This window comes from Gallus gallus, chromosome 3 (genome assembly GCF_016699485.2).
Source record: "Gallus gallus isolate bGalGal1 chromosome 3, bGalGal1.mat.broiler.GRCg7b, whole genome shotgun sequence".
NCBI classification, from domain to species: domain Eukaryota; kingdom Metazoa; phylum Chordata; class Aves; order Galliformes; family Phasianidae; genus Gallus; species Gallus gallus.
This window is the reverse complement of record NC_052534.1, coordinates 61,939,967-61,963,112: the sequence shown is the minus strand read 5'-3', so window position 1 is coordinate 61,963,112 and position 23,146 is coordinate 61,939,967. Positions and strand designations below refer to the sequence as shown.

At 36.3% G+C, this 23,146-nt stretch overlaps 1 long non-coding RNA gene across 1 annotated transcript in view; it reads left to right on the top strand.

Moving 5' to 3' along the window:
* LOC101747613 overlaps positions 1–20,353 on the top strand; it is a 156,881-nt gene extending 136,528 nt beyond the window's left edge. The window contains exons 14-15 of the long non-coding RNA XR_005858640.2: positions 12,375–12,605; positions 13,291–20,353. This is a non-coding gene — a long non-coding RNA (uncharacterized LOC101747613). The remainder of the gene's footprint in view (positions 1–12,374; positions 12,606–13,290) is intronic.
* The last annotated feature ends 2,793 nt before the right edge of the window (positions 20,354–23,146 follow it).

Sequence of the window (23,146 nt, the reverse complement as noted above, 5' to 3'; positions counted from 1 at the left end):
AAGAAATTCTTTGGGTAAAGAGAGTGATGAGGTGATGGAACAGATTGCTCAGAGAAGTTGTAGATGACACATCCCTGGAGGTCTCCAAGGACAGGTTGGATAGGGCCCTGGGCAGCCTGAGCTGATGGATGGGAGCTCTGTCCATGGCAGGGGTTGGAACTGAATAGGTTTAAGATCCCTTCCAATCTAAGCCATTCTGTGATTCTGTGATTCTATGATTATATGATACACATTTCTCACTGAATACCTGCTGTCTCTGGGTGCCTTATTTCAATCTAGATTTCTAATTGAATATATAAACAGCCCTGAGTTACCTAAGGATTATCAGTGATTCACTGATAGAATGTTTCAAGCAGCCTCAGTAGTTCGATGTTTCAAAATAAAAATGTGAAATCAAAGGAAAGAATGGATTTTTGACCAGCTGCATATTAGTTTTGCAAGCTTGAATCAAACAGGAATCATCATGTCAGTTTGAAAACTTCTCTCATGTTGTTAGATGATACCATAAAAAAATATTTCCAAGTGCCAGAACACCACCATCCCTCAGATTCTGCTACCCATTGCAGATGACTTAATCTGGAAATCTTTTAATAATAAGGATTATTTAGATTTGGTAGTTTACACCTGATTTCTTCTGAAACGAATGAGAGTTACTGCTGTCAGTTGTATACATTGGAGACCTATCTTAATACTTGTATACTGTATGTGTAAGTACTACAAGTACTCTCAATTCCTATCCAGAAAAAAAAAGGCAATGCAGAACAGAAGGGATCATACCATTTAACCTTACTTGCTGCAATACTTGACAAATCTATTGAGCTCCATCTTTCCCTTCTCTACTGAATCACTGAAAGAGATTTCTAAAATTCAGTTCCTTTAGCATTTAGAAGTTTTGTTTCACTTCTAGTTGAAATTTACTCTTGATCATTTTATAACCATTTGCTTTTGTGTCGGCATTGTCCCTGAGTCTGAATAGTCTTTATTTTCTGTCTCTTCTGTTTACCTTTTGGTATATTAATGCAGAACTTTAATATCTACTCTCAGCCTTCGTTTTTTCTGGGTGTATTATCCAGCTTCATTTTAGGCTTCTTTACTAAAGTCAGCTCTCCATTTCCTTGATCCCTATAGAAGTTTTTTTTCCCTGTATCTGCTCCAGAATGAATTAATTTTTATTGCCCACAGGAAATTAGGATTGTACACAGTATTAGGAATGAGGTTTCACTGGGGCCTTATAAAAGAGGTTAACACTTAAAAAATTTTATTGTGCCACATGTATGGGAACTGTTAGGCCACAACCATAAGGAGTGATTGAGCAGCTGGTAAAGAGGCGTAGCCAGTCCCAGGAGCACAGGTGGAAGCAATTAACCTTTGTGACCCCTAACCTCATTTAAGGGCTGGAAGCCACAAGGGAAACATCTCTACTTACAGATGACCTCCTTTGGAGTGTTTGGTGAGCTCTGACCTTCAGAAAAGGGTAAGGGATTCCTTCTTTATTACTTTATTTATGACTTCTACCCTTCTTGGGTGATCCGAAACTGGTTTAAAGCAATTATATCTGCTATTGCCTTTCCTCATGCCACTTTACCTATGTCTAGTCAATGTTCTCTTTTAAAATAAAAATATAATTTCTGGTACTGCTTTTCAAAAACATGAGCCCATGTTCTAGAAGTATATGTGCCCCTCTGGTGCAGGGAGAGGGGCAAGAAAAGTTTAAATAGTCCTTTATTTAAAACAGCAGCGTGCTCTTCACTGGCAATTTGCTTTCATAGATGCAAGAATACAAATAATAACAGTAGTTTATTCTGTTTACATGGGGAAACTTCATCAGTGAAATAAGTATTACAGCTTTTTGTATTTGCAGAATCTATTGTAATAATAGAAGCATCCACAGACCATTTTGCTGACTTCTGAACTAATGGTGGAAATAGAACAGGAAGTCTAGATTTCTCCAAATTATATCAGTGTCAGTATAAGGAAGAAAAAAAATGCATAAATGAATGTTGTCAGCATTTAATGACACCTCCTGGGTCTGTTATGGCCTGAGAGTTAAAGCAAAGGAGGTTGAAGAAATGGGTAACTCTTGCTCAAATGAGGACAGTAGGTAATTTCTTTCTGGTTTTGTCTGGTGACTTTCTGAGGCTTATAGAAGCTGTTTGCCTGGTGTCTAGTACAAGGACCGTTAGCTCCTGGGTATTGTTATTGTGGTATTTTATCTTTCATTCTGACAATAAATATTTTATGTAGGAGAGAGTGGACTACGATCCAGCTGCCTGCTTTCCTGACCTACAGGAAGCAGTTAAAATATGTTAGAAAGGTTTCATTCATCTGCCTTTAAATCTGAGCACTTTTCAGAGTAAGACTTCCTCTGTGAAGAGGATTTCCTAAGTAGTCTAACAACACAGTTCCAATTACCTTCAGGACATGAAGGTAAAGATTTAAAAACAAACAACAAAAAACGCACAGCTTTTCTCGTCTGAAATAAAACCCTGCAAAGCTCTGGGTCAGGAGCGTGTGCGTAAGCAGCCCATCTCTTACAATATGCCTGTTACCTATGTGCCAGATGCTACTGTCCTCTTGAAGATGTCCTGGTTCTCTGACAGAACCCTCTGAGAAATGTTTTAGCCAGTAGCCTGCAAGGCACTGATTTGTTATCAGATAGTGGAAGAAGTCCTGTCATCATTGTTGCTGTCTGGAGCCCTGCTGAACTGCGTTTTATTAAGCGCCTTGGTCCCTTTTCGTGTTCTTTCTCTTCAGGCTTCCTCTTGGGTCTGTCTTTCCAGGCAGATCCCCCTTTCTCCTGGTAGCACAGGCGATAAGCAAATAAATAAATAAAATCTCTTTTCAGGCTGTCAGACCATTATATGCTATCTTCCAGCTCCTGGCAGAAACAAGCATATCTGACCTGCTTGCCTCTTACCTAAACAGCCTTCTGACTCCAAGTGGAGCTGTTACTTATGTGATGAATAACTAGTGTAGCTAGTCTTTCTTTTCGTGGTAAATCTGATGAATGCTTAACAAAACCCAGAACTCTCATAGCTTTCTTTCCTTTCTATCCTCCAAACGTCTATGTTGAAATTTATAAAGGCATTGTAAATGGATAAAAGTCAAGGCTGCAATGTGAGACTTTTTGAGTGTTACAAAGACAGTTCTGAGATTAAGAAAAAGTTGACAGATTTCTATAGCAATTAATATTTGAGTAACTGCTGTCAACATTTCACTTAGTAATATATAATTTCAAAGGGAATTTGGGGTGTTATATTCACCTCAAGATAAGCAAGCTTTTCCAAGTAAGTAGAAACTGATAGTTTATCTACGAATGCTCAGGTTTTAGGCTTAACTAGCTGCCTTGCAATGCTTCTTTGCTGAAGTGTTTTACTCTTCTTGATATGAGAATATATTTCAGAAAAACAAACAAAAAAAGTAAAACCACCCTGAGATAATAGGATACAAGGAGAAGGGGACAGGAAACGGTGCTGCCAAGCTTCAGGAACCAAAGTAAGGTGCTGAAGTTAGCACCTTATCACACTAGGGTCCCTTTATTTTACATGCAGGGCAGAAATGTTATATTTTCTCTGAATGCAGTGATATTGAAGATGATTAGACTCTGCAGTTTGGCTCCTGTAATTTGGTTGCCCTCTTTGCACTCTTACTGGGCAGATATGCCTTCCAGAGATATATGGTATGCCTTAAATGCAAAGCTGCATAGGGTGTAACCACAAGGGGGACCAAGGATTAATCTGTAATAGACCACAACAGGAGCAGAGGAGTTATGTTAACTAAAGCTGCTATATATAATGTTTAGTAGGCCAGTCATCTTAAGGGTAAATACTAGAAGTGTCAGCATAAGTAACATTTAATGGCTGTTTGTATATGGAAAAGATTCATCAAGAACAAGATACCCAACTGTAAAATCTGTGGTTTTTGTTCTATTCATTTTCTGTTTGCTTTATGCATTTATTCGTAGGACACGTGAGATGTTAACTCGGAGGTTTCTTCAAGCACTCGTAGTTCTTAGGGGTTGAGTCATACTTCTGTTCCTAAACACAGACCTTGGAATCAAATGTGTAGATCCCTTTCTCTGTTTGAGGTGTGCATGGTGTCTACTCCTTCAATTCTCTGATGCTTTTTTGTAAAGTCGGTATGCTTGAGCAAAGCATACTATGCTAGTAGCTTGCATTGATTTTGCTCTGACATAGATTACCAATGTGAGGAAGCAGAGAAAAATCAAAGAAGCAGGCCACTAACACGGGCGGTGAAGTATAAGCATTCTGATATTCTTCTATAAATGAATTTCTAGCTTTTGAAATACTTTCAAGGTTTAGTCTTCCCATGTGCACTGACTGACAAGTTGTGTTTCGGATTAGGATACAGTCATGCACTTCAGAAACCATTCTGAAATATTTAACTTTCCATTTTTTGAGATTACTGTAGCTCAGGAGTTTGCAAGATGATTAGAAATCTATTGCTGAGCTGGAAGTGGCTAGATAATGTTTCTGATGGATAGTGGAATTTAAGGTCTTATTAACAAAGCTGAGTCAATGTCACAGAGCTATACATTAGATGGAGAGAAATAATTTCACCTAAAACTCTGGTGAGACCACTGTCATCCACAAAATACTTTTTCATTATTTTTAATTATGAAAAATCATGTCATGGATTGTCACCAAAAAAATGTGAAGACTGAGGAAAAAGCACCTGGTATTCTGCAATTCAAAGGTGTCTGACTCTACCATCTAACATGTAACCAGAACAGGGAATTCTAGTAGATAAATGTTTGCTACAGTGGTTTATATTTTATTTTCTATTATTTTATTGTTGTTCCTTTGTGTTGTAACTCTAGAAGGACTAACTTCTGCTGCTGTTTATCTGGGTTTGTTCTGCAGTCCCCATGGTATACAAGTCACCTGTCTGGCTTAATTTTGTTGAGAAAAAGAAGTGTAAAATACTTAGGTCTATACTCTGGCAGCTGTCATGAGAAAGAAAACAAATGTTATTTTTATTAGTAGGCAGCTTGCTCTTCCAGTGCAGTGGTTAACATTTTCTGTTGTGGCTTCTAGCTGCTGTCAGCCCTCCCAGCAATGATTCGGGATCTCTGAGTCACAGCTCAGGAGTGGGCTGGGGATTTCTGCTGGCTCGTTCGTGTGAGTTGAAGGTTTTATCTGGGTAAGGTCCAACCACACTGAAATATCAGAAATGTAGGATGATGAAGGGAACTTAAGCAGTACTTCTTTAATTAATAATAAAGCAAAAATGTTATATAGACATTATTTAACACCTTGCCTGAAAGTCTACACCAGACCTAAGCTGGGGCAAAGTTTGAAGTAATATACTGTTAAAGAAGTATTTTCATGTAATTCATAAACAAACAAAAAGAACTTGTAAAAATACCACAATTTAGTCACTGTATAATGAATCTAGATGGTGAAGACAGTGTTTTTAAAAAAAAAAAAAAAATCACATTCTCTCTCAGTTGTAGCTGGAATGGTGTGGAGATGAAGGATTGATCTTCATGGCTTGGTAAATATCCAGGAAGAGTTTACTTACGGGGTCTTGTGTACCTATAGTTGAGGCAGGAGGACTGCTAGATTGTATGGTGTACTCTCTGCTCATAAAGATACATACAGGTTTTTTTAGCAGTTTTGAAGAAAATTGACATAAATGTCTCCTACTTAAATCTTCTGTGAATGAGAAATATAGACTTTTGCGTACCATTACGTCTCAGTACTTGTAGTATCAAAAGAAAATAAATTCTAAAAGAACCTAGGGACAACTAGGGCCCACAGAATCCAGCTTCTTTTCAAATGGAAGCAATTCTTAAGGAAACTGATAGTTCTGGTAGTAGAAAGAATCTGAAGAATATGTACAAGTTTGGTTTCTTGTGCCTACATACTTTGAAGGAATCAGGAATACTTTCCTTTTAGCTTAATGACGTGTAGCTGATATTCTACACAAGCAATCCTTGGAAATAAATAGTTTCAAGCCGTTATCAAGATACATGTTAGTAACATCATCATAGTAACATCACCTAGAATTCCTTAATGTTGCTTTTAAGTTAACCTGATTTAACCTGATTCCCTTTAAAACGGAAATGAAAAACATACTTACTGGAACATGAATAGAACATGTTATTCCTAGTGAATTATTTTTATCATAGTTTTGTCATCTATTTGTTTCCTTCTTTCTCCTTTTAAAAAGCAAAGCATCAAGGAGAAGAACATATTTATATTTTTTCATACTGAACTCATTTTGAAGGCTTTCAGATATCAATTGAGAACAGATGAAAACTTGTGAGGTATTTGTGTGCAGCTTTTAGTAACGCCATTGTAGAAAGCTAATTAACATGCTCACCATGGGGGAAAAAAAGTAAATAGGTTGGATATTATTTTAAAGGCTATCAGGGGTCTCATTACTAAACTAGTACTGTAAGTCTCTGAATTTTTAACTACATAACCTTCTACCCATAAATACCAATCTAAAAATGTTTTCAAGTCTCTTACCTGATCAGACTAAAATGTTCGTTTGAAACCAAGAGCTTCAACGGTTCAATGAGAAAAAGAAATATACCTTTAATTATGCAGACCTAGAAGTGGTTTACTGTCATCATCAACAAAGTTACTTAAGTGTTGCTTGAGGAATGATCTTTGTAAAATAAATAATGAACTCCTATGCATCTCTCTTAGGTTTTTAAATGATGTTTTGGAAATGCATGCAGTATCATGAAAGGTCTTCATGACCTCTATTTCTATTACTATGATATTTTGAATATCTTGCTGCTAATTCCTCTACGTTGTCTACAAATAATGACTGTACCCTAATCTTACTAACATTTCTGTTCTTCTTATGATTTATCCCATTTCACTAAGGAACTAAGTCTGTTTATTCTAACTGTATTTTTATTATCCTTGTCAGAGATGACTTTATGATTATGAGCTTCCCTGGCATCTGCTAGATCTTTGTTACTTGCGTTCTATTGCATTGTTTTAAGTCATAAAGTCCTACATCATGCAGATGAATATATTGCTATGTAAACAGCATACAAATTTATTTCTTTTCCTTGCTAGATTTTAATTTGACATTTACTTAGAGGATGATTCAGTGAAACAGAGCTGGATGGTGTAGGGGGAGGGAAAATATCTTAAATTTCTAAAGTAGCTGATATAATGCTGATCCACAGTTTGTCTGCATTGGAGAAGAATCCATTTCCTTTATTATTTACTATGAGCTGGTAGGAAGATGTACTTGACCGATATCTTCACATTCAATATACTGTTGCTAGGCTTGCAATTTATACTTCAAAGTTTTATAATGTCCTTGATGTTATTATGGATGATTTATGGAACATTCTGTTAAAGTAAAAATTGATTGCATCAGGTAGTCCTCTCAGAACAAAAGAAAATGATCAGGCTTTAAGAGTAAATGGAGATGATAATATTTCTAGTGAACACAAGACAAATTTTGTTTGTGCAGAAAGTGTATTTATGTCTAAGATGCACTTAATTATAAATATGGCAATACTTTAGAAGATACTTATTTTTATATGTATTTCTTGTAGGCACCATATTTTAAAGATGAAGTTAGTATGTATCAGCTAACGTTGCTGCAGTCACCTTTACAAAGAATGAAAAAGGTAAACCATGAAATAGCTAAAACAGCAAGAAAGAATATAATCTCAGGATTATAGAGATACTTGTTACACTTCTCAATTACAAGAGAGCTTTCTGGAAACTTCAAGCAAACAAATTAATCACTTTCAGTAAATAGAATATGAAAATAGGAGAATGTTGAATTTCAATTTTAAATCTGCTCAGAAGATTAAAATAGCCCAGGGTATGATTGTAGGCTGTGCTTGAAGCTTACATAATTTGCACATAGTGATGCTATAAGAATAGGAATGAGAGACACAAAAACTTTGTCTTGCATTATGGAAGCTCTAAAGCAGAATATTGAAATTACTAGGTGAATATCTCAGGAATAGAGGTAAATATACTCTGGAAAATACACTTCTGAAAGCATGTATCCCTCCCTCAACTCATTTCCACAGTACAGGATAAATGCAGTACACTAAGAAAACTTCATTCTGAAACAGGTGATCACTAAACATTATCTACTTCTAAGGAAATGAAACTTCTGTAGTTCTGTGTATATTTCTACACACACTCATATCTGAGTGTGTTTGTATATGTTCACATCTGCTTTTTCTTTAAAATGTTTTAAACCTACTGATATTCATTTGGATCTCTAATGGCAAATGGAGATACAAAGACATTGTTATCCCTGCAAGTCCTGTGACAGTACTGAACAAGAAGAGAGATATTATGTATGCACTGAGAGAGGGCAATGCTCCTTGAAAATGCCTTAGATTTTTTTTCAAGGAGACCACCTGATTTTTTTTTTAATTGTATTTTAAGTAGACTAATGTGTCTAGTAGGAAGGCTAATTTAGCATCGTGATTTTTGTCTCTTTTGTTTGTGCATCTTTTAAAAAATATTTTAGTGTATGGAATATTACCTTAAAACTTTTCAGATGTGATCTGTGTGACTTTGATAGATGAACATATGTAAACAAACAGATTCACATTCCCTTCATCAATGACAGTTCACTTGTAGTCTTTCAGAATAACTCCAGTCTTTTTTCTACTGAATTTTAAATTAATTGTTACCAGTGCTGATTTTATTATTTATTTTGGATGTTCTTTACTTTGTGTCTCAGTCTGTATGAGTATGGTGGCAATAGATTTTTTTTAAAGGATTCTTTTAATTCTTCATTTCTTAGATTTCATATCTTTAGTTTTTCCAGTATAGCTGCTGTAAGATAACTAATTATAAGTATTCACCAGTCTTTCCATTTAATTTTCACTAATTTTTTATATAGAAAGCTTACTGCAGATCCTTTTTCAGGTCTTTTCTACTGTCAGCCAACATATAATGAATTTCATTATGCAGTTCAAAGCTCTTGCTCCAGTCCCAACTGTGTGTGACTCTAAAAAAAGTAACTGGCATGAGATCTTGTCAGTGTGTAGGATCTGGAAAAGCCCTGAGAGACTGTGGCCATTAAATAATGGGTGGTATTAAGTGTCATGATTTATTTTTTTCAAATTCAGAATAAACAGCATATATTCAATAATAAGAAATGTATCCTGAAATAGCTGTTTTAGGGCTTCTTGTTATGTCTAGTAAATAATAAATGTGAAATGTAAACTACTTATCTCTCAGGATGAAGATTGAATGTCTCTGTTGTTACATCCTCTGTACCCTGCCCTGCAAAGCTCATAGATTTTAAAAAAATATATATATATCCTTGCCTTTTATTCAGAAGTATTCTCCTTCTGAGGCCCTTCCCTTCACCACCTTCATATTCATCTCCCAGTTAATTACTTATATTTGCTGTTTTGATACTTTGTAAAGTTCCTTCATACGCAAAATTTTGTTGTATAGAAAACATTTGTTAAATTGTAAATCCACTCTAAAATTCAGATGTCTTTCTGTGATACTTTTGTATTACATAATTACAAAATGGCTGACACTGGAGGGGCCATCTACTTCAACTCTGCTCAAGCAGGACTGGCCCTGCCATTTTGCTCAGGACCATGCTGAGATGTCTTTTAAAGATCTCCAAGGAGGTGACTGGATTGGATTCTCTCCAGTATGTTCCAGACTATAGTGGGGGCCCAGAGCTGGACCCAGCACTCCATGTTGTAGCTTGACCGATGTCAATCCTTCCATGGATTATGGCCAGAGAAACTGTGTTTTGACATGAATATCAACTTCCATTCACTAGAAATGATGATTGCAAAGTTGGAATACTTCAAAATTTGTGCCATGTAAGTCTCATGAATACTTGCACTGGAACAGAAAGAACACTGTATGCACATTTGCAGGACCAATTGAACCAATATGAGGCTGAAAATGACAGTTTCCTGGATCTCATTGTTAGTGGTGACAGGATGTGGTGTGACCACTGTGAGCTGCAGTCAAAATGTCAGTCCATGGAATGGCAAGATGTGGATTCTGCATTGAAGAAAAACTTCAAGTTACTGTTCTCAGTCAACTGACTGCTATGCTGCGATGTTGACTAAACTGGAGGTTGGAACTTCCAGAGTCAGGCTGGAGAAGATGGCAGTCTTTCACTTATAACACAATAATGCCAGACCCCATGTCACTTTGAGGACCATAGAGCGCACAGTCAAACTTGGCTGCACTGTCCTGGCACGCCCACTGTAATAGTACAGATTTGGCTGACTTCTATCTGTTCAGGCCAATGAAAGATGAACTGCACAGGCAACATTTTCCTAACAACTATGCTGTCATAACAGCTGTGAAAGTGGGTCCCTTCTGCTGGTGCAGATTTTTATGAATGTGGCATGCAGGTTCTTGTTCTGCAGGTTCTGGTGAAAATGTATAGCTAATGATGATGACTATATTGAAAAATAGTATTTAATAGCAAATTCTATATATATATATATAATTTATATATGGAGAGAGAATTTGCTATATCAGATAAGTATAAAGAGCACAATAAATCTGTTGCTGTTTCCATAGAATTAAATAGGAGGCATTACTTTTGGCGCAGTCTATATGTGGGAGCGTAGTCTCAGGGTGAGATATGCAATCCTTCTAACTCCGCTTAAAGCTGTGGACCAACTTGAGAGAATCTGGTGGGAAGAATGAGAGCAAAAGAATGTAATCTTGGAGGGAAGGTCTGTTTAAACAAATAGCATCCCTTAACTTGAAGAACGGGCTATGGAGGTAAAGGTCACAGATGAAGATGCATTAGAGGAAAAAGTTAATTCCTTTCTGTGTTGGTGATAGATTGTAATAATAATGGGTTTACATTGTAGCACTGGAAAATTCAAGTTTCCCTAATGTGATTGAATTATATTGCTTTTGGAGCTGTGTGGTCTCTTTTCTTGTATGTATATGAGTGGTCTATAAAACAAAAATATGTCAGAGTTGATGTAAGTATTTTGTGCAGGGAGCTAAACAGATGTCATCTTGAGTGCTATTCTGATACCATGGATTTCTGAAAGACATCCTTTTGTTTAAATAAAACTGGAGTACTGAGTTATAAATACACATAAAAACCGTATCTATGACAGACTGAAGAAAAATCATTCTCTGTGTTCCTCACTCTGTTTTTACTTTTGATTTGATTTAAAAGAATGATTTGGCTACTCTGACTGCAGTTTTCCAGCAAGGGCTAGAAAATAGCAGTTAGGTCAATAGGAGAGAAATCCGGAATGAAGTATGTCTCTCACAGGATGTTTACTTGAAACTTTGAGATTAGTGTTTCCCAGTTGCACACAATGAGCTGCTTTGGTGGTGTGAGAAAACTTCTGTAACATTAAAATTGGGAAGTGTCACTGGAATGAATGACAGACTTACTTTGCTCTTGGGGGAGGTATGAAATTAAGATTTGGAAAATTTGGGAACTTGTTCCACTCTGCTGTGCCATAGAAATATTTTATATTTATTACGCTATTTAGATGTTATCTTAGACTAGTCACAACATAGAGTTGATCAGACTCAGTCCTAAAGTGTTTTATTCAGTCCCCTTTCTCAGTAAGCACTTAAAACGGACCAGATGCTGTAGCTGTAGTGAATTTTGGATCACCTCTGAATACAAATAGATTGAAAAGTATGCTGGTATACCATAATATACAGAAATTCTTGATTATAATCTCTGTTTGACTTGAAACTTTGTTCCTACTTATTCAAATTAAGCCTCCATCTTTAGACTTTTTTTTTCTGTTATCCTAGGAAATTGTATTAGTGGTTATATCAACCTGAGTAGGTATTGATCTTGTGACTTTGCTATGTAAATGTTGGCCTATGACATTAGGGAAACAAAAATGGCACAAACCTAATTTGGTATCAAGAAGAAATATATTTATTTTCTTTTTGTTTTCTGTTAGTGTCTTAGCAGGGAGGAATAACGGGAAAAGAACTTCCCCAGTTCAGTACTTTTATGACTTAGAACACTCTTTAGTCTCTTTCATTAGCATCTTGACTCTTTCCTTCCAGGAAACTTTACTGTGCTCTGGATTGCTGTCTCTGAACTGGAAAACACATTTCCGAGTAGTTGTAATTTGAAATTAAAGAAAAATTCAGCATTTTTAAATGTGGCAAGAAGGTAGTGATAAGTGTGCCAAAAAGCAACATGCTTTTACTGTAACAGCCACGCTGAACAATGAACTACTAACAAGCATCACACCTACAGTAGGCAGTTACTGTTTTTTGTGTTTAGGAAGATGGTCATACATTCTGCTTTAACAGCTTGTATACCTGTATATCCTCTCTGTTATAGTTAAAGGTGTATTGAAACTGGTACAGGATAACTCATAGTCCTGTTCATTATTAGTCTGTGTTTTTTTTCAGGTGGATTGACCTAAGCCTGAGAACATTAAGCTTCCCATCCTTTCCAGAAGCAAAGGTGTATTCCAACAGTTCAGACCACTTCAGCTATTCTTGCATGAAGAATGTGCTGAAGATTATTTCATCCTGAATTTTGTTGTGATCTAGAAACATGGAGAAAGAACTACAAGAACAACCACGTTTCTTTTCAGTGATGTCCTTGTGTAACATGGAGCTTTTATTTTAACTTGAAAAGTAAATAACATTTGACCATTAATAGATCTTCTTAAAAGTTGAGTTTGAAGGATAGATCAGAACCTTGTCTTGATTGTTATTTAATCTAACTTAATCTTTTATGAATGTAACATGGATAGACACAATTTAGACATGTAAAAAAGCAAGTGTCAACAGTTTACAGGCTGGTTCGGCCTGGTTCCATGACTAGTGGGGTGGAGGGACCCACAGACATGTACGTTTGTATGGTTATGACCAGTGCGGTTGCTCCCTGCTGAGGGATGTTACCATGTAGCTGAAGCAACATGGCCTGGAGATACTGATGCCCACTCACTACAGCTGGCAGGTGCACCTTACTGATGCTTTAGTGGAGAAATGTGATCTTTTAGAATTTCAGATGTTGCAGATAACACAACAGAAATAACTTCAGCCAGGATATGAAATAGAATAAAATTATCCTGAAACCCTGCAGTTCATGCTGTCTCTGTTTAAGTGCTTGAGAGTGTCTTGAGTTCATGCAAGTTATACTGTATTTGTAAACTCTACTAGAAGTAGCAGTAGTTGCTATCCATTTTGAAAAGATCTGTGACATTATGTAAGTGTTTTACTGAAGAAAGGATGAGTTGCCGAACTCAATCAGAAGCCTTGCAATTGTTGTGACGCTGTTTCCTTTCTCCCCATGCCCTCTCCTTCCTCTTCCTTTCAGTTCATTCAGGCATGATTTAGGGTTATTGAAGTAGTAAGATCTGCTAGAAGACAATGGAAGCAAAAAGAAGAAATTAGAGCAGAAGAAAATGAGGAACAGAGAATGTGGAAAAATTCCAGGAATGAGAAAGAGACAGAAAACACAGAAGAAAGGCGGTATAGACAGAAAAGAAAACTGTCTTTAACTATTATTGAGCAGGTAATCTCTTTCAAATTCTGGAAGAAATAGAACCAAAGTTGATGAGAGGCTTTTCCTTCAATTATTTAAGCTGCTTGTTTTTAAAACGCTAAATGTATTAGTGTATGAGAAAACTTTAAATGAAAAAAAACATTAAGGAAGACATGTACATTGTACTTTATTTCCTCTTTTTTCCTGTGTAAAATAAAACAGTTAACGTTAAGAATATGAAAAACCTTATTAAAACAGATAAATTTATGTAAAAATATGTAATTACTTTGAATTATTTAAAGTTTGGTTACAGTTTCAAGTTACTTGTTAATTATTTATATTCTATACTTAAATGATTCCTCTTATGTAATGCCCTTGAATAATAGAAATAGTGATGCAACTTTAGAATGGAGATAAATAACTTTGACTAGTTTAATTGCTTGAAATTTTTCTTGGATTTGTTTTGAATGCAACAAATGTTCCCATGTACTGGCGCTCCCTTTTTTGCCTAGTATGTTAGGGACTTGATTCCTCCTCTGAATGACAATTTTCCAATGTCATGATACATGACTGAAGGGATGGGTGTATTTATTCTATTTTGATTCAATTTCATTTCATATCACATACGTATGTATTCATTCAGGTGATGTCAGATGCTACAGTCGTTCCACTTAATAGAGAATTGAGAAATCTGTTTGTATTCACCATTACAGTTGCTGCTCCAGACAGAATCCTAAACACTATCTTGTAGTGTATGCATGAGTGAGCTGCTCTCTGGATCGTCTGACTCTGCTGTGCTCTGTGATGTGCTGCATGTTCAGGGACAACAATGGGAGTGTGCAACATTGCTACATCCACTAAATTATAACATTGTTCTTTGTTTATGGCCCAGTGGAAAATTTAAGTGTCTTGTAAAAAGATGGAACATATTCAACAGGAAATAATGGAAATTCTCCCTAATCCATGTTTGATGATGGATTAAGCTCTTTCAGATAAGGAAAGAAATATGGGGCTTCCAGCACAGCAAGACGAATGCTGAACTTATTGTCCATTACCAACTCATGTTCTTGTGAACATTGCCCACATCCTCCTCATTTATATTGCTTTCTTTTGCTATGGCTACCTCAAGCAGTAAATAATCATGTTCCACTACGCATTTTCTCTGCCCACTACCCATCTGGGACAATAAATAAAAAAAAAAAAACCAACATATTTGCTGAGCCATAATCTTGACCAAGTTCTTGTTCTTGATGATTTGGTTATTACAAATGTGTTGTTCTTATTGATGCTTGGGGTAAAGTTATGAATGCCCTAAAGCTCCTGTCTTCTGGTTTTTCTCTAGGTGCATAAACATGCTCAGGAATGCTATAAATAGGGAAGATAATTTGTAAGGAAATTGAATTTAAGTGTAGTTGAAGCAAATAGAGGGCAAGCAAGCTAGAAGTTGTGAATAAAATGAAATAAAAAGAGGGAGCTGGCAAGAAATTGTTATTTATTTATGCAAATTGCAGTTAAGATATTTTCTAAAGTAAGTAGACCTGCTTATTATTTTCTGTGACAGAGATTACAGTTGCTTTTTCCCTTCTGTTCTCTTCTGTTTTTTCTTCTATTTCTTTTCCTTCTCTTTATTTTGCCTAGAGTTTTATCTCCTCGTAGCCTGAGACTTTCATATAATTCTATTTACCTGTTGTGAAATATATTTGTGTGTTTATTTAAAAAGTCAATTCCTTCTGTAACTACAATAGTATAGTAATAATCTCCTTTAGCTGGATTTTAAAGTATTCATGTAGTCTTGTGATTTTTTTTTTTAAGCCAGCCTATATAGCCAGATTATAGCAGAAATTCTGCTATATCTTTCTATTCTCTGCTGTACTTATTTCTGTTAGCTGTACTTTGTTTATCCCTGTAATTGCAGTCTTCCTCTAATAACCTCGTTATTTTGTAGCTTTTTCCTTGTGGTAGTTGTACTCTTCTCTCGAATTTCTGAAATGACTGCTTTTTGTCTGAGGAAATTTGTGTAGATATCATGTTGTCATAGTTGTCATAAAGGCATTACTAAAGGTTAAATCTATTTGTCCTGTTGGTATTTTATGTAGAATCTAACTATAGTTTAGATCACTTCTGCTAGCTTGAGAGTACATTTGTGCCGTACTTGGTTAAAACTACCTTTAGTAGCTAGCACTCAAGGGATAAGTAATCGAAGCCTTCCATTTCCTTTTTGCTGTAACTTATTTTGGCGAGGTTAGTGAGTATGGTTGAATACTGTCTTCTGTCTTTTCCATATCTGCTGAGATGTTTATCTAACATGATTTTTGTTCCTGGAGCAGAGCACTTGCAGAGACAGTGCTTTCTAGTGATGTCAGGAAAATGACTGAATGAGAAGAAAGATTAATCTCTGGTATGCTTTAGTGTAGCATGAGTTGCCTTGAGAGCTCTCACTTGTTCCTGTTAGGTGCTTACGTCTTGAAGTCACAGTGCACAGCTCTAGTGCCCATATCATCAGAGACCTGAAATCCTTCTAATGCAGAAACATGAAAAAATAGACCATATGAATGTCCTAAATGAATTTGAAAAGTACTACGCTCAGTATATCAGCAGAGTTTTCATTTAGAGATTGATCACTAAAAGCAGTTTCTTTTTTCTTTGTGAAATGGAGAAACTAACAAGTTATGGTTTATGTAGTTGCATAGCTTGTGCAATGCAACACAGGTAGTGCTGCTGTGGAAAGCAAAATATTAACCTTTTTTTATTTTGTGATGCTTAACATCTTAGCTTTAATATTCTATTTTCTTTCTTCAATTTATTCCCTCAATGCCTTTGGTGATCCTCACTTGTCATGCCAAGTTCCTGCAAACCATGCAGATAGTGGCCCATGCCTTTTATTCATCCTGGAAGACACCCAACATGCTTTTGGGAACTGTAAAAATAGTACTTTTAAATTTGACACTGAACATGGGGCATGATTAGCATCAGCAGCAGATCCACCACCTGTATCATCCAAGTCTGTTTGATTTCATAGGTAGCTGCTTTTCATTCCGTGTCATAGAATTCTACTTTTTTGTGCTATTTTATACTACGCAGACTTTTTGCTGCCTTGGTTATCCCAGGGAATGAGTGTGTTGCACTAAGTGAACAATCTAGCATCTGTTATGCTTTATCCTTTCTCCCACTACTTCCTTGTGGAGTGAATAGCATGTGTGTGAGATATAAGGCATAAAACCTGTAAGATTTTATTTTATAATTATATGCCTATTTATTTATATGTTAATTTGTATATACTAGTTATATAGCCATCCTCCTCAGAAGTCCATAGTGTTAGGGGAGGATAGGCAGAAAATATCTAAAAGGAGAATAAGCTGAAACTTTTTACTGCCATCAAGGTTTTGTTCTCTTCTAAATCTCTTCTCTACACGACTATATTTTTCCATTTTGAAAAATGAAATTCAAGCTGTTTTATTCCCTAAAGTGCATTCAACTATGAGGGCTATGCATGATTCAGAGCTCTGAAAATTTCAGCAATGCTGTTTAAAGGTTATCCCTGCCTCCTATTTTTGTATTATCACACCAGTTGATTTGGATGGAGACAATACTGACATAACTGTTTGGGCAGGGTCTCCAGAGCTATTGTCCCTCACAGCTTTGAAGTTTTTGCAGTACTTAGTTGATTGAGACTTCAAATCTTGGAGAGGATGATGCAAAACAGTGGTTCTACTGCAGTGCTGGTGAGGGAATGTTGTGGAAACACACACTTACCTTGTGCCCCATTCCTCTGCTTTTAGGAATGCCTACCTCTTCAGTGTGAATAGGAGAAATAAATACCTTCTGTCCAGCAGCGGTTGATTTTCTGCATTCTGTTTTGAATTCTTAAGTAATCTAAATTCTCTTCCAGGAAAGGCTTCTATTGATAGAAATATTTCTGCTGTTGGTTATCTTTGAGAGGGTATTACTCTACTAGCCTCTTGTTCTAAACTAGCAGCTAGTATAGGAAGAGCTGATGTGGCACAGTCAGCAATGAAAATGAACTTGAACGTTCTGTATTTACAGTTGTCAATGAGACATCCGCTTCACCAGTCTGATTTTCCTTTGCATGTGCTTTTTCTTCCTGGGACATGCCTAGTGATCAAGGTGCTATTTATCACTCTCACAGTGCTAGATAGAACAGCCACAGCAGCAAAGATCTAGAATTTAAAAATGAAGAGAATGACGGGTAGATAAGGATAGAAGGGAAATCAAAAGTTGATAACAAATGCACAAAGTACTTGAACAGGTACTGCATCACAGCAGTCTCTTATGGACAACCAAATTTTTATCAAAGTTCAAACAGTGATTTCACATGCGAACTCTGAGCTGCTGTTTCAATTTATCAGATGAGATGTAAGAGGGCAACTAGTAATGGTCTGGTTAGATAAAGTATTTCAGTAATGAGGGCTGCTATGAAAATAATACCTCCTATTTTATTATGTTGGTTCATTACATTAAAGGTGGTTGTTGGTAGTATGACAGTAGAAGCTGCAGGTTCCCACCAGTATTCCATTGTATTTTGTTGCTGTGTGACAGATGGCAGCAGTGGGGCAATCTGATAAAATGGCATCTGACATGGAAGTGTGTATGAAGCAAATGTGTAGAATTGGATTCCTCCATGCAGAAAAAATTGTGCTCATTGGTATTCATCAAAGCTTGCTGTACACTTTTGGAGGCCAAACAGAACGTGAGCACAGTGACAGTGGGTTACCTCCACTGGTGCAGAATCTTACAAGCACAGCAGACGAGCTCTTGCTCATTGCTGGTAGAAAATTCATAGCTAATGGTGGTGTCTATTTTGGAAAATAGTGTAAATAGTGTTTTGTACTTTAAAATTTGCTATATCAAATAGTGTTATTGTGCTCTTTGTATCAGTTGTAGTTTCCATGGAGAAAAATGGGGGGGCATTATTTTTTGAGTGACCTACGTAGTTCTCTGCATCAGGCTATATGAAGGATATAATTACACGATTTAATTACATTTTATAAAAGAGATACTTTTTTTACTGTTGTTTTCTTTGGTGTGTGTTTTGAAATGACATTTTGTGTTTTTTTACAGGTTTATGCAGTCTGAGACAGTGATACAAATAGCTACTCAGATTCTGCAGTGTGTACGCTGGGTGATATATGTTAACCTGGTAAATCATTGGTTCTTACAACAGGCTGCAATTTTCTGCAGTGGAGATTAAGGATTAATCCATGCCATTGCTCTTCTGAAAATCAGACTGGGTTATCAGTGCCAATTGCTGAATCAAACCAACTAGCCAAGTATTAGCAAATTATCCTTGGAGGTTATTTATACTATCACTTTGTCAAGCCTGACAGAGAAGTCATTTATTTAGCAATGGATATGATGGCAACTTCTATTTAATTTCTTTCCTGTGCTATGCAGACCTCTTACAACTTAAATTCTCTGGTGATGTTTTGTAAAATGTGCAAAAGTAGCACAGACTCTTGATTAGATTCCACTGGCCTAAGGACAAAAAGAGCCTATTGCTTTTCCCTGTAGCATGTTTCCCCCTTACTCATGCATGGCTTTTGCTATTACGGCAACCTTCAGTGATATTGAATGTATTTCCACCATCTTGGCATTTCTGGTTTCAAATGGAGTAGGTTGTTTTTTATTTCTGGTTATTTCATGTGAATCATTTTGAAAGGTTGTCAAATATATATTTTTCTCTCCCAGATATACAGTCTGGTGAATTTTGCATACCTTTGAAGTCCACAGAGAAAAACTATTAAATTACTGTGACTTCTTTGATATACGATATTTCATTAATGGTAATGATTGATACGTAGTATGTCATTTTGCTTCTGTAACTTGCTTAGGATGTGTCTGAATAAAACACGACATAGAAGAAAGTCCATGTTCCTTTCTCTAATATCATTTACCTGCAGAATAACATGGGCCACATTGCTAGGTGGATATTGTTTATTTAATAAACATCTGCCTTAAGTTAGTTTAAAGCCATCTCTAGGGCTTCTATTATTAGTTTGCTGGACTTAAAGTTAATTTTATTCTTTGGAAATTTAGGGCAATTGTACTAGATGATCTTTAAAGGTCTCTTCCAACTAGGCTATTATTCTGTTGTGTTGTATCATATTGCATCACACCCTATCCCAACTTGGTCCCTCTGGTGGCCATGTCAATATTACTCTTTCGAAACAAGCATGTTTTTTTTGTATTGTGAAATTTGCTGTTGGCATTTTCCAGTTGGATTTGGTGACCTATATATCATACAACAATGTATATTTGTATATGGTGGATACACCAGATTTTCATACTTTATCCCATGCTTATTGTTTTGAGAGGGCTTTAGATGATCAGGGAGAGGCTGAATTCTCTTTCACTGATGTATCAGTAAGTTGGATTTGAACAAGAAACCTGCTTTATTTGTAGAATAGTTTCTAGAATAGTTTCAGTAGAACTGATGCACCAGTGTGCTGTAGGTTAAAAGACTTAAGGGAAATAACTGAACTGTTTTGCATCAGTTGCATTGTCTTCTTTTAGCTCTCTGGAGAATTTTTAGAGCCTTCCCTCTTCCTCCTGCCCTTCACCCCCCCATCCTCAAGATATGTCTGTAAAAGAATGCTTAGATAGTTGAATTCATTATGATAAGAAAGGGTGTTTGTTTCTGCTTGTTTAGCTATTATTAACTGAAAATAAACACTTAATATCAGTTGATTAAGAGGACAAAATTAATAAGATACAATCCTCCTTTTTTTTTTTTTTTGCTGTTAAATATTTGCTGGTCTCCATTAAGATGCTGGCTAACATTTTCTCTTTATTGGTAAATGGAAATTCACACTTAAAGATCTAGCTCCCCAAACATATTCAATACCGGATTACCTTATCTTTGTTTTTGTTGTTGTTTTTCTTTTCATAGGAAACTGAGAATCCAAACAAATGGAAGATCAAGTGGTCCATAACTAAATGGAGCACTACAGAAGGATAAAATGAACCAGACTGGGCTGGAGGGATTATATGCTGACATATGGAAAGTGGTGCAGATGGATTTCCTCAAGATTAAATAAGACAACTAATAGTGTAGACCTTTGCCACCAGGCTAACTTGCAAATTCCTTCTTTCTGAAATCTAATTTGATTAAAGCGAAAAGCTGAAAGGCAATTCTGATTTGCTAACACTTTGCATGGCTCCCGTGAAATCATGTAATCTGAAATTTTTTGTGTTGCATGTAGTAGAGGTTATGACTTGCAGATGCATGAAATTCTATGCATGTAAACAGTTCCATTTTGTGGAATTTTTTAAAAATGTTGTTTAGCAGCTTTAGTTCTGTGGATACTCTGACATTTTACGATACATAGATTGAGTTGGAAAGGGAAGGAGAGGATCATAATGAAAGATACTGTGGGGGTCAGCAAGAGTCTGTAAAACTCATCTTGAGATTCTCCTGATCATCTTGCTTGGAGTTACACTTTGTACTTGGTGCTGTGTTATCAGGGATGTGAATGGGAGCTGCAACTACAGATCATGGAACTGCTTGCAGAATGGCAGTCTAGAATTTGTGTTGAGAACACCCTTAACTTGTATTTTCCTGGGTAGACCTGCCCACGTTCCCAGGTCATTTGCTGAGTTGGAAGAAGAAAAGCAAAAATAGGTACCTACACATAGCTAATCAACATTTTCCCATAGAAAGAAATTTAAGTATGCCACTGTAAGCTAAAGGAAGTTGGTACTTCTTTTAGAGGAAGCCCTCTATGACAATATGATAAACCCATCCTTTGCTACCTGTTATGATATCCAGTGCTTCAATGCAGTAAAAATTATGTTGATGAGAACTCTTCATTAAGGGAATCTACTGAGAAAACAGGTGTTATCTGAAGTCTAGAATGGACACGTACAATGTGCCTGATTCTCAATATGGGTGTCAATTTAAAGTAAGGTTGATTAAAGGGTCTCTTCCGATACTATTTTCAGTCCCAAGTCTGTACTTCAGTGACTGACTTCCAAAATGCTTACTTGTTGCTTACTTGTTGTCTTTTCTTTCAGATGTAGTTACAGGTGGCTGCCTTAGTGTGAAATTCATGTTGGCTATTTCTTTGTCTCTGGTATTTTCACCTCAGTAGTAGCTAGCAGAGTCTCCACAGCATGTCTCAGTGTCCTCTAATTCATTCACACAAACAATGTAATGCTAGCAGGGCAGCACCTTGATTGAGATTAGGCTCCATGACTGAATGATGTTTCTATTGAATTCGTACTAACGTCGCCTGCAAGATTTATTTTTCTGCCCTGCAAAAGAGTTGACCTTTGTGTGCCATATGATTTTCTATTCAGACTGCAATATAGTGCCAGAAGCTTCCTTATTTCTGTTAATATCAAATGTGCATAATACCCATTTTTGGTCTTCAACTCAGCTACTACCTAGAGGTTGCAGCTCCTGAAATTGTGCAGAAGTGTTAATTTTGCCAAACTTCAGAGAATATGCACTAGGGCAATATTTTATTATTGTTATTATTATTACTTTTAACACTGAAGTTGGAATTTAAATAAATAAAAACTTAGGTTTATCTGTCAAGCAAAATGAAAGCCCAAGATCTATTACTGTTAAACTTAATACTAGAGCTAAAGAATATTATGCCACTGGTCAGGAATATGCCCTAAAATCCAACAATTTGGTGGTGATTGACAAATGAAGTAAAGCAAGAGGTGTGTTGTTGTTGTTTTTTTTTTGAATCCTACATGATCTGTTGCAAAAATTCTCAAGATGTCTTTCTTCTGGACATAAATATCTGACTTGAAGTTTTGGAAAAAAAAAACTCCTTTTCATTACATGTAAAATTCAACATGTGTCAAATTGCTGTTCTTCCCCACCAGTTTTGCTAACATTGTAAATTCTTCTGTAGAACCTATCAACAGCAGAGATGAATTTGGCATTTCTTCTTTCTAGCAAAAGCTGCATGTATTTCTTTCATCTGAGACCACCGATTGCTGATGTGTTTAGTTTTGCTTGTTCTTTTTTGCAGTATTCCTTTGCTTTTTCCATTAATTAAGATACTATATAAATGCATATTGTACTGATAAACCTTAAATCAACTCTTCTAACATGTTTGTATGGAAAATACTGTGATGAGAAAGCATGAATTCTTCATTTAGTGTTGGCCTTCACTGCATTGCAGCACTGTGTTCTAACAAATGGGTTCGTACACCCCCAGGTACCTTCTGTAACTCCTTCCTCCGTTTCTTCTAGTGCAACACTTAGACAAGACAACACCTAAGTAAAAGTTACAGCAAAGTCTATAGTTTTCAGGACAAGGCAATTATTTGTCGTATTTTCAAAGTTGGTTGTGCTTGTCATCAATTGTTTCTCTAGGTGGTGTGTGATGGCCATGTAGGAGGAAGGACATGAGAGTGAAGCCTTCACAGGTGAAGTGAGGTTTCTTTTTTACCTTTAAAGGAGAGTAGCACCAGGCTGTGCCTTCCTGCCCTTTAACAGACACAAAACATAAGTAGTTATATATTCCTCTTGTCCTCAAAACTCATATGGCTTTACGTAGTTCCCCTCCTTTTCTGTAGTTTAACTGTATTTTTTGTCTCTTGGCTGAAGGAACATTAAGGATCACTGGGAATCTGAGTCCCCTTTGCCTGGTCCTCAGCACAGCAGTGCTTGAGTACTCAGCAGGTTTTCTCCTACCAGCTATAGAGGAAG